Source organism: Rhinolophus hipposideros (assembly GCF_964194185.1).
Source record: "Rhinolophus hipposideros genome assembly, chromosome: 18".
In the NCBI taxonomy this organism is placed as follows: Eukaryota; Metazoa; Chordata; class Mammalia; order Chiroptera; family Rhinolophidae; genus Rhinolophus; species Rhinolophus hipposideros.
The window spans coordinates 34,049,290-34,062,586 of NC_138064.1; the positions used below are offsets into that span (position 1 = coordinate 34,049,290).

The window sequence follows — 13,297 nt, forward strand, 5'->3', positions numbered from 1 at the left end:
TTCATAAACCCAGCAGTCCTCTGTAAGAAGGTGGTATGGGTACCTCTCGACCTAATTTTCTCAAAGAAGGCTTTCTGTCAGAGGTGTGGTTGTGGTAGTTTGATCTCTGTGAAGGAAATAACTTGGCATGTGGCAGGTATTAAGTATTTATTTACCAAATATTTACTGTTTACCTATCACGTGTCAGTGCTAAGATGAATCAGATACAAACCCTATTCCTATAAATTGTAATTCAGGTAGGAAGAACAAAGTAAACCAATATAGATAAACACAGAAACATCATTTCAAGAGATAAAAAGTGCTTTGAAAAAAAAATATAGGTACGAAAGAAAGCACACAACAGAAAGACTTAATTTGGATGGGAATGCTGGGAAAGGTCAGGAACTGTTGAGAAAAGAATGTGGAAGCTGAGATTTAAAGACAAATACGAGTTACTTGTCAGAGATCATAATAAGTAGGTGGCAAACAGAATGAACTGGAACATCTGACTCCAAATCCTGTATCTTTCCGTTATACCAATTTGCATGCCATACATTCTGAGCTCTCTTTTCCTTCATTTGTCATTATACTTCAAATCCTACAACACTAAGTTTAAAGACACGAACAAATGAAACCACAAAACCAACAAATACTTTTTTGGCAAGACTGAGAGAAGAAATATACACACATACCCCAAAGAGATTATAAAGTATTTTTTAAATGTTATCTAGTCTCCCCAGTTTTCAAAAATGGCTGAAAGTAGAGCTATTTCCCATGTTTTTGCTACAGAAAATTTAAGAAATCCTAACTAATTCTAATTACAGTGACTATTGGTACTGTCAATGCTGCCTTTTAACCTTTTTAATATTCTTTAATAAATGTTGCATAAGAATGCTGTACAAACTATTACAGCAAAACTCCAGGGGCCTAACCATGGAAACAAAAAGATAACAACAGTTGACCCAAAGACAATTTGTATGTAGAGTGAAGTAGGAAAACTGAAAGCAAAAACGACAAAAGCAATTCTTTTGTGCTCTGGAGCATATTTTCCAACAATATCACAAAGATACAAACTGGTGGAAAATAACAGTTCCGAAGAGGTCCCAGGAAATCTGCCATGGAAATGACCACAGGACTTCACATTGATGAGCCATCGGTCCTATTTATATCTCTAATCTCACTCAATGCAGAGTTTTTCTTAAATAAAAGTTTTTGGAATACATGTGTAAGTAGAAAACAGAATCTGTACCCATAGGAATCACCTTAATGTTACACATTTTACTACATTTCATTGTCTGGCATATAGTAAGCACAAATATTTGTTGAATGAAAATGTCTCAAAAATAATATGGATTACATATAATAGAGTACTGGACTGTTGTGTAGAGATTCTGATAAGCTAGCTATGTGACACAGGACAAGCCACTTAACCTCGGCAGAACTCAGTTTCTTCAACTGTAAAATGAAGAGGTAGATTTGAAGGATCTTTCAATATTTCTTCCAAATTTAAGGGCTTTTTTTTGGAGATTTCTTTTTTTTCAATTGTTCCCTTTCCTTTCTCCTTCCTCTTCCTACTTTCACTTAATTATAAAAGAGAAAAACTAGAATTCTACATAATAAAAGGTATTTTTAAAAAATTGTTGGTTGAAAAAAGTACTCATGTTCAATGAACAGTATCTATTACTAAGTGATCCCAAGTGAAAAAAAGATGTAGAATAGAAAGTGGAAAGATTACATTATAGTGTTCAGAGCAAATCACTTCTAAGTACATAAAATTATTAAAATACTGTTTTAGGCTTATATTATGGATTATATGAAGTCAAATTACTACTTCGGAACAAATAACTAGAAGGTAAGCTCCAGAAAGGCAGGGATTTTTAATTAAAATCAAAGCCTATATAACACTCTAAGTGTAGAACAGTAGCTATACATAGGTTCTCAATAAACAGCTGTTGAGAGAAAAAAGATAATTTATTTTTTACAGAAAAGAGACGCCACTAAGCAATAATTTTAGACACTATTCCTCAGAACTTCAGAATATATATCTGCATAGTTTCTTTAAAAAAATTGAGATGATATTATCAGGTCCATGGTTACATTACTGCATAACCATACTATGTAGTATTATATAGCTGTCAAAAATTTTTTAAAAATTGTAATGTGGGAAAATGCTCTCAACATAAAGTCAGAGAAAAAAGAGGCCAAAATTGCAAATAAGAGTATGATTCAAGTTTAAAAATATACTTACACATGGAAACAAAGAATCAACAAACTGTTCCTAGTGATTGCTTGTAGGTTATAAGACTGTGGGTGATTGTTTTCTTTTTTGAAAGATCTTCACTGCCTCCCTCCCCCTCAGATCTATAAAGAATATTCACTAGTAAAATTATCACACAGGGCCCATATGTTAATATCACTATTTTAAAAAGGATATAGTACAACTATACATCTATCAAAAATCTCGTCCCAAAAGACAAAAAAAAAAAAAAAGGCAGAAGCCCCAGGACTTTGCTGACTGGGGCCTGGCCTCTTTCATCAGCCTCTCCAGACACCTTTACCATACCCCACAAGCATAACTGCCAACACAGACGGCATTACATTTCACTGTTCAGATGCCACCTATCTGTTTCATTTCACTGTCACCTCAGTTATTGCTAACAATGAACAGTGAGAAGAATGGCACTTTGCCCCAACCTTATCTGGGTTCCAAATGGCTTTTCCCAGGAGGCCCAACCATACTTCTCTTACCTTCCTTTGAAATCTGTCTTTACAATAACCCTTTGTTATCTCTCCTCACTTAACTAATCTCAGTTTTTCCGGAACGAAGGAGCCCTAACAGAATTAGGGTGCTTACGTTTAGCTTTTTTAATTAAGTCAATATTTTATATTTATAAAAAACACAGTTTTACTGCTTCATCTGTGTAGCAACAACATATAACTGCCACCTGGTGGCATCATACCTATCTGAATAGGGGATTTTTTTTTTTTTTTTAGAAAGGACTAACCTCTTCAGAGGTTAAACATGCCAGATACACATTCTCTAAGTTTTCTGCCACTTTTATGATAAAATCCCTATTACTTTAAATGACACATATGGCTCCTCACAATCTAATCCCAGCCGATTTCTCCCATCTAATTTTCTATATAGTTTGAGCCTCTATGATCTGGCATGAAGAGGAGGAGGAGGATGGCTCGTACTTCTTTAACATTTTATAGTCTGACAGTGTTCTAAGTGCTTTCTATGTATTAGCTGAATCCTCACAACAACTCCAAGGCTAGTATTATTACTGGCCTCATTTTTCAGGTGGGAACAGAAGTACAGAGAGTTTAAGCAACTTGCCTACAGTCACAACGCTAATAAATGGCAAAGGCAGGATTTGATCTCAGATGATCTGGTCCAAGCTCATAACCACTACAATTATACTGCTTTTCACAACAAAATCTTTGATAAAGTAGGTAGCATTCCCCACCTTTTCCTGATTCCTGTTAATTCCCCATCCCTCAGTAATCTGAATTCTCATTTTTGACCACTGGCCATTCCTACTTACTTGAAACTCTGTCTTCCCTTAGTTTCACTGACAGCATCATCTCCTAGCTTTCTGAATAGTTTGTCTCTCAGTCTCCTTTGCAATCTCCTTCTCCACCTGCATTTTAAACATGGATGTTTCCACAGGATTCAACTCTCCATCTGCATCCCACTCAGTCAGTCTTCTTCCTGAGTGAACTCCCATCCCCAGAGTGTCAGCTCGTATCTTTAAACCAAATATTTATCTCTAGCATGAACTTCTGTCTTAAGCTCCAGACACATATTCAGTTTTACACTGGACCATTCCTCCAGAATGTCCTGTAGGCACCTCTGACTCAACACACCCAAAACAAAACTAATCTTTACCTTACTCAAATATTTGTTTCTCTCCAACCATGCCCACATTTCCTACCTCAAAGACCCATTTCATTGAAACTTTTCTTTTCCTCCAAACTCGTCCATTTGTTCCCTATCTCAGACTAGCACCTACACGCCTTCAGGTGCTCGAGTCAGAGAGCTGGAGTCATCTCTTGCTTTAGTCTGTCTGGAATGCTATAACAGAATACCACAGACTGGGTGGTGTATAAACAACATAAATTTATTTCTCACAGCTCTGAAGGTTAGAAGTCCAAGATCAGGGTGCCAGCAGATTTGGTGTCTGGTGAGAGCCCTCTTTTCTAGTTCTTAGATGGCGATCTTTTTGCCTGACATGATGGAAGGGGCAAAGGATCTCTCTTTTACAAGGGGACAAATTCCATTCATGAGTGATCTGTCCTCATAACCTAATCACTCCCAAATGCCCTACTTCCTAATACCATTACCTTGCAGGTTAGGATTTCAACAGTATGAATGGGGGGGGAGTTATGGGGTGGGGGCATGACACAGACATTCAGACCACAGCATCTTTCTTACCCTTACCCTTACAACCCATTACCAAGGACTCCCAATCCTACCTACTGAACACAGATCAAAGATATAAGAGCTTGTGTAGGGTTGAAATCAAGAACACAATTTCTTGGGTCAGACTGGGTTTGAATCCTTGCTCCTCCTCTACGATTTTGTGCAAATTACTTAACCTCTTGGTTTTCCCACCTATAAAATAGAGATAGCAACAGTTTACACAGCTCTTAGAATAGTTATAAGGATGAAATTATAATAAATGCCTAGCATTAGAAAGTGCTCAAAAATTGGCAGCTACTATTATTGAATTCATACACTTTTCTCTTCCACTCTCAACTTTCCCATTGTCCAAGTGAGGGATAATAACGTATGAACAAAAATGGGGATAAATCAAGAAATATTTAGAAGGTAAAATCAGTGGAATGTGGTAATTGGTTGGATCTGAAAGGTAAAAGAGAATGAGTAAGGGAAACAAAATAGAAGAGAGATAAATGTGAGCCTGATTTTAGTAGTATTAAAAGGGGACGAAAGGCTAAGTATGAGACAAATTTTGAATTAAAAAAAAATTAGAGATTGGGTTGTAAGTATGCTGGATAAAGGAAAATAATTACAGAATAATTCAAAAGGATTTAATTTTTCAACTGAGATGCTTTGTGAATAGGTATAAACTCTTAAGCCTCAAATATATGCTCACACGAGCTAGAAAAGAGAAAACTACATTAAACAATTTTAAATCCAAATCCTACAAGAAAAAAGAATATACAGAGAGTCTTTTGTCATAAGATTAAAATCCTGAGACCTATTAAAAGTATTTATATTTTATTTCACCCTTAGAATTTAAAAAATACTAGGGGTGCCAAAAATAATATAAACACAGGACTTGTATTCATCTTTTGTTATCAGTATATATTCAGTATTACAATTTTAATACAGCTTTTTTCCTTTCTTAAAATATGTATACATTTTTGGGCACCCTCTGTATATAAATCATTTTTCTCAACTAAAAAAAATCTGAAATTATTATCTTCTCTTTTTCTCAAGCTCTATTATAAAAATTGCTATTGGCTGAAGTAGAAAAGTGAGAGTTCTCTTGTTGACGGGAAGTCACTGAATAGAAATGCTCAGATGTGTTCTCATTACAAAGTGAATTTATGCACATTAAAAATTAAATATTAGGGCCGGCCTGGTGGCTCAGGTGGTTAGAGCTCCATGCTCCTAAATCCGAAGACTGCCGGTTCGATTCCCACATGGACCAGTGGGCTCTCAACCACAAGGTTGACAGTTCAATTCCTCAAGTCCTGCAAGGGATGGTGGTTCCGCCCCCTGCAACTAAGATTGAACAAGGCACCTTGAGCTGAGCTGCCGCTGAGCTCCCAGATGGCTCAGTTGGGTGGAGCGCATCCTCTCAACCACAAGGTTGCCGGTTGACTCCTGCAAGGGATGGTGGGCTGTGCCCCCTGCAACTAGTATCGGCAACTGGACCTGGAGCTGAGCTGTGCCCTCCACAACTAAGATTGAAAGGACAACAACTTGACTTGGAAAAAAAGTCCTGGAAGTACACACTGTTCCCCAATAAAGTCCTGTTCCCCTTCCCCAATAAAAATAAATAAAATAAAATAAAAATAAACAAAGGCAGAACAAATCCATAAACCTTTTTTAAAAAAATTAAATATTAGTTTGGCGAGTACTATAAAAGAGTTTACATAAAAATCGTTTCCAATATTTTTAAGTTGTCCAAGAACAGAAAATAGTTTCTGTAACTTTCAAGGGAAACCCATTCTTTTATACATAAACTCCCAGCAGATATTTACTAATGTAGTGTTTACACATATTCTACTAACCTTGCCCTTTAGAGCATCTACTTATTTATTTGACTTAAGAAATCAACACATGCATATACAGTCAAAGACCATAAATGTGGTAATTAACTGGGATCACTGCCCCATGCGCATCGCAAATTGCCTGCATCTCCCTCACACACTTTCATACATTAAATTGGGTTCTTGATAAACATGGAAAATTAATATTTTCATGTGGTCCCTGTCCCTGTCTTCTCTGGGAAAACAATAAGGCAACATCAGCTGAAAAGTGAGGCCACTGAGGAATAAATACAGCCTAATCACAGAGCCCACAAGGAAGGATCCTTAGTAAACAAGGAATTTTGCAGTGTGTGCAGTATCAAGAAATAGAAGGAAAAAAATTCTAGATTTTATACGCTGTTAGTTTTTCAAAGATCTGTAAACAGAGAATCTATTCAGTCAATACAATTTATGGATTCAAATCTTTATAGATTAGGATTTTAAATAGTAAAGTTCTGTGTAGTTCTTACTAGTTAAAATAACTTTTGGGGCTTTAAGCATTCATCTCTTACAAGGATAAAAGAAAAAACTTTGGGGGTTTTTAAGAAATGATCTCTTAAAAGGAAAATAAAAAATTAGACTTACAGAGAAACTTTTAGACCACATAAAAATCTCAGTGAATAGCAAACCACAATAAGAATCATAACCCTGATAGCAATTGAAAACAAACACTACACTGTTCATGAACAAAAAGAATAAAGGAATTTTTTTATGAAAAAATAAAGGAATTTTTTTTAAAGGAATCTACGTATAGAGTTGAATAACCTAGACAAAACCACCTCTGGAACAATGCTTAATTTTTGAATAGGGTTAAATACATATGCAAATCAACCAAAGCTTTCTGCACCACACCAAGCCCAGTATTAAGTTATATTTTGGTAACCACTTATATTTTGATAACCATTAAGTTATATTTTGGTAACCACTACCACAAAAACACTAAAAGTAAAAGGGCAGTCAATATGACAACACAAAAAAAACTACCTTACACTAGGGAAATATCTGTATAGGTCTATTATAGTCATATATGAAAATGACAGGCTTTTTTGCTATTGAAGACAACTAGGATTCCCTCCCAGTGAAAACTGACTGGTAATGATCAAGCGAAAAACCAACAGGTGCCCCTTTAACCAACTGCATGCACTTGTAAAACAGCTGGTCTTGGAATGGAATGACTCACTGGCCCACACAGAAATCAAACTTGAGCACCATGCTCTAATCAACTCACTAAGAGTCTATTATTCAAAGGAAGCAACAGTTTAAATTTTGTCAGAGCCCAGAAGGCCTAAAAAAAAACCAACATGGGAGATAATTCTATTAGAGATGTGTGTCTATCTCGGTTTGCCCCTCTTCACGCCTGCCAGAGAGCACGTGTTCTTACACTTTGCATATAGAAATATATGTAATATAAAATAAATAAATAATATATAAAATAAGTGGTAACAATCCAATTTTAAAAAGGGCAAAGGACATAAGACACTTATCCAAAGACAGACAAATGGCGAACAAGTACATGAAAACATGCTCAACATCCTTAGTCATTAGAAAATTACAAATCAAAATCACAATTAAATACCACTTCCCATCCACTAGAATGGCTATTTTAAAAAAGAAAAAAACACATGGAAAACAAGCGTTGGTGAGGATATAGAGAAACTGGAACCCTCACCCAGTGCTGGTGGGAATCTAAAATGGTATAGCCACTATGGAAAACAGTATGGTGGTTCCTCAAAAAACTGAGAATTACCACATAATCCAGCAATTCTACTCCTAGGTATATACCCAAGAAAAATGAAAACAGGTGTCAAACACTTATATACATATTTTCACAGCAGCACTATTCAAAATAGTCAAAAGGTAGAAACAATTCACATGCTCAGAAACGGAGGAATAAGCAAAATGTGGTATATACATACAATGGAGTATTATTCAGCCATAAAAGGGAATGAAGTACTGATATTTACTACGACAGGGATGAACCTGGAAAACACACTAAGTGGGGGGGAAAAAACGGACACTAAAGGTCAAATATTATATGATTCCACTTATATAACATCCTAGAATAAATAGGTAAACCCATAGAAACAGAAAGCAGATTCTGGTGGTTGTTAGGTGCTAGGGGTAGGAGGGAATGAACAGTATCTGCCTAATGGGTACAGGGTTTTATTCTGGGATGATAAAAATGTTTTGGAACTATATAGAAGTGGAGGTTGCACAATGTTGCCTATGTACTAAACGCTACTGAATTGTTCATTTTGAGGTAAGTTTTGTTATATGAATTTCACCTCAATTAAAAAAAAATCATAGCTTCTTTATATCTAATGCCAGGAGTTCCAAGAGCTCTCAATCATTATTTATTTTTCAAAACACCTGTTGAGATTCACGTAGTGTGACAGCATTGTTCCCACACACAAAAAAAACAGAGAATCTGTGATCATTTAAATATATGCGTGCTAAGTAAAAGTCCATAGCTGTAGTTGTAGGCGTTCAAAATGTCGGTTGAACAAATAAGCAATTAAATGCCTCCAAGTCCTAGTGCCTTTCCTAGTACGCCAAACAGCAGTATTATGAACACACACACGATGCATACTACCTTTATAAACTTTTTGAAAATTCTCAAGATTTTTCAAATTAAATTTTTAAATAGATGCTCACCAATGAAATAAGATGTCTAATTTCAATTTTAGTGGAATCTTATTGAGAAGTAAATACAAAAAATGTTCGCTATCATTTAATGCTTAACAATTTACCATGACAACTTTTTCTATTAGAACTTTCATATTAGAATTCACTTATACTTCTATAATTAGCAGTTTATATACATAATACATAAATGTTTTGCCGTCGTAGTTCAGCTCTCACTACAAAATTTATATATATAAAAATAAGTGTTTTGTTTGAAAATAATTTTTGCCCCAATTTTGTCATATTCCAGTCACTTGGATATAGCCAATCTTTTTCACTTCTTCTTTTCCACATGCTCATTCAACTTTGAGTTCCACTGACATACCACAGACCTCCTTGCTGAGTTTCTCTTCTCTGGACCTAATGGCTTTTTTACCCAGTCACTTCCCTATCTCTGTTCCTGCCATTTCTTGGATTTACTATAGAAACTTTTCTTCAATACTATACACTTTCAGAAGCCTGTTCTGCCATTCTTTCCTCCACACTATCTCTCTTAAAAGCTTATAATCTACAAGTTATGTTTTATGCTTTTTTTTAACAAAGCCTGAAGATCATGAATTAATTTTTAAGTCGCAGACAATGTACCCCTGTTGCAACAAATGTTGATGAAAGCATCAAACTGCTGTAGTACACTTTGAACGCTAGGAAAGCTATGTCACATATAAGAATAAAAAACTAAAAAGTTTAAAAGAAACAGGGGTGAAGAGCAACTTTCATAGTGGTGGAGCAGTGAATCTGAAATACACAAAGAACAATTTTACACCATAACTAACTTTGTCTATCAAAGTGGAAACAGTAATTGAAAGGTCCTGCTATTAATAACCTAATATACAGCTGGCAAAGAGCTACTCTTTTTTGCATAAAATTGGCAATATTTTCAAACTGAAAATGCTCATTAAACAAGTAAAAATTGTGTAGCTACTACTTACTGAATGCCACAAGCAAAAATTTTAATAATTATTCATCAAATTATGTCAATTACAGAAATGATGAATAACTTTGGTTTCACTGAATTCTGCTATTTTGCAGTATTAAGAAGTATAAAATAGAATATTAAAAAGTATACCTAATGTGAATTTATAGAACTAATAATTTTATACTAAATACACACTGTTCTCTAATTTTGTTCACTAATATTACAATTCTTGCTTTATGTATTATTGCAAATAATTTTAGCTGGAAAAAATTGAAGTCATTTAAAGTAGAGTTAGCATAGTTTGTTGGTTCAACACAAGGACAGCCTGTGTCGTGCCATCCCTGCCAGCACCTTGTAAAGAGGGTTAAGCCCAGCTCTGAAAATATTTACTTATTAATGCAGTCATGTCTCACATCTCCATGGATTAGGCTTCTTGCAACATCAACACTGAGGAAGTGGCTGGGAACCCAACAGCAAACCAAAAAACCAACAAGTAACAGAAAAACTAAACTGTCATAAAGCCCATTCACCAGGCTCCTTTGTCCCTTGATTTTGTAAAAATCATTTTATCTACTCAGTTACTAGGTTCTTTAGTCACAGCACATTGGGAAGAGGCAAATAAGGAGCAAGGCAAGATGAGCATGTCCATGGCAATGGGAACCGACAACACGAAGATAAAAACTACAAAAACAGAAAGATCTATAAATGTCTAATAAAATAGAACCCCAACTATATAACACAAGCAGCACTGGAGTTGAATTACACTTCCGGGACGACACTAAATAGAGGGTCCTGAAGAAACCTTGCTATTCTGTGCATTTTCTTGTTCTGTAAAATGATCATACATGCTCCTCAACATACTGTATTTGATGAACTTTCATTGTGTTAAAAAATGGCATTTAAACATGTACTTATTGATCATAAAAGAAATACGTTGCAGAGAATTTGGAAAATGCTAAAAGTGTATAGAAAATTAAAATTGCCTATAACCCATCACCCAGAGATAACCATTATTTACACCTTGGTGGATATATGAAAGTATCTTCATATATAAATATGTACATATTTTTTTCTGGTAACATTTTTATTAACCTGGCATTATTTGTGGGCATTTTCCCAACTCAAAAAGTCTGTGTAGAATTATTTTAATGGCTACATATACCAAAATTTATTCAGCTCTCATTACTGATTTTGGTAGGTATAAACGATTTTATAAAGTATATTATACTGTATACATGACAAATCGTAAAAAAAATAATCATTTATAAGGTCTAAAAATAATCATTTATAAGGTCTAAAAGAAATTTTTCAGTGAACAGCTTACCAAACACCAAGAAAAAAATGTAAATGTTATGGTTCATAAAACTAGGTTATCAAATACTATTTAAGTCCAATGAACAAACAAGTATCTGAATAAGTTTTGGAAATGATCATTGTAAGTGATTTCTGATGCCAGCAATAAGAGACTTCCAATTAGGAGCATTCTGGATTACTGTTATTAAATTACAACATGCTAGTAAATAAAGCAGCACCCAATAAGAACTCATAGTCATTCTGCTCATTCATTCATTGAGCAAATACTGAGTATCTACTATTTGATGGGAATTACGCTAGGTTGCATTAATATCAGTATTAAGAGCCTTCCTCGTAAGAGCCTTAAAAATAAGGTGGTAGCAGCATTTAACACATTTTAACAAATGAAAAAATTCACCCCAAATCCTACTGTACCTCCTCTCTCATTGTACTTATTGCCCCGTGTCTGTCTCTCCCGCTAAACTGTGAGCAACCAGAGAACAGAGACTATCACCACCTCTGTATTTCCAGCTCTTAGTATAAAACAGGAATAAAACATCATTTCATATATTTACCATGCAGTTTTTAAGTCCTAATCTAAAAGCACACATTTAAATGAAATAATGTATGCATACACTGAATGATTTGCTGAATGATTTTATATTTACAATGCAAAGTTTTTAAGTCCTTATCTAAAAGCACACGTTTATATAAACGAAATAATGCATACACTACTTTTGATGATACTGTTTTATTTCTATTTTCCACATTCCTATCAGTCGTCATAATCTTAATTGCTGCATGATATTCCATCACACTTATGTAATATAGTTTAGAAAACAATTCTCCTAATACTGTCGTTGAAGGTTGCTTCCAGTGTTTTTATATTGTATAGCTAATGCTCCAGCAAACATAACTTGCCTTACAAGTCTCACAGACTTATTTCTGACTGGAAAAACTGGGCTAGCTCTAGAGGAATATAATCTTCTACAATAAAAATGAATGCTAAAGCGATTTTTACTCCGTAGGCAGAATTTGAAAGACAAAGAACACACATACAAAGAAACTAGAATTTTTCTGCCAAATCAAAACAATTTAAATAAATCCTCTGTTATGAGATGTGCTGTCCCAAGTAAACTGTTTTGTAAGGACGGCTTCCCACATGTTCAGTAAAGATACTTCTGGGGCAAGCTGTAAAAATTCTGAGGTAACAAACATAATGTCTTAGAACTTCAGTGCTTTTGGAAGGAGGTGCACATTTTACCTCCACTTACTTGGGTTCATAGAGCTTGCTTGCTCAGATCATCAGGTTGCAGACATGTAAGCCACTCTGGGCTTCTGAAGATGCCTTGATTCCCCTTTCCCTCCATTTATAGATCATAAGGTAACAGAATCTATCTGGCAACATACAAGCATTTCAACTTTGACCTTAGAAGGAACGTATGGGAAAGCCAACTATATTTTAGAAATACGAAGTTAGTTAATACACATATTCATTTAAGAAAGTTGTGATGTTGAAGATCTACTACTGCATCCCTGTGGTATGGCCCTTCAGTGATGACTGAAATCCTACGTCAGGTCTCCTTTGTCTGTTTACTTGGAGGGAGGGGAAAGAGAGGGAGAGAGAAAAAATAGTTAACTGTATCGTAATTGAATTGTGGTCCAAGTATGATTGCTAAAAATCACCTCTAATGAAACACTTAGATATAATCTATAAAAGGTAGTTTCATTGTATGAAGTTTCATTAGAGGAAGGAAGGGGGCCTTTGAAACCTGCCAAAAGATATGCTCAAATATGTAATTTTTTAAAATGCTATTTTATTCATATTTTGTCTATGTCAAATTGTTCATGAAGCCCAGTGAATATCGGTGTGAATAGATGTGTATAATTTTATATTGTTCGCTTTATTTTTTCACACATACACACACACACACACACACACAAGGGCTCGTCAGAGATATTATTATGTCTATATATAAATTATTTAAAGCAGGAATTCTATAGGTGTTGCTTAAGACTCGAGAACCTTTCCTCCCCAAAAGTTCCATGCACGGCCTGCATTAACATTCCACACAATACAAAAGCGCATGCCATGACAAAGACCTCCAAACACCAACATACAAAGCCATGTCTCTAAAA

General features: G+C 35.0%; 1 protein-coding gene across 6 annotated transcripts in view; it reads right to left on the bottom strand.

Moving 5' to 3' along the window:
* Positions 1-13,297, bottom strand: part of AKAP9 (A-kinase anchoring protein 9) — a 145,558-nt gene that overhangs the window by 131,362 nt on the left and 899 nt on the right. The gene's annotated exons all lie outside the window — the stretch shown is intronic.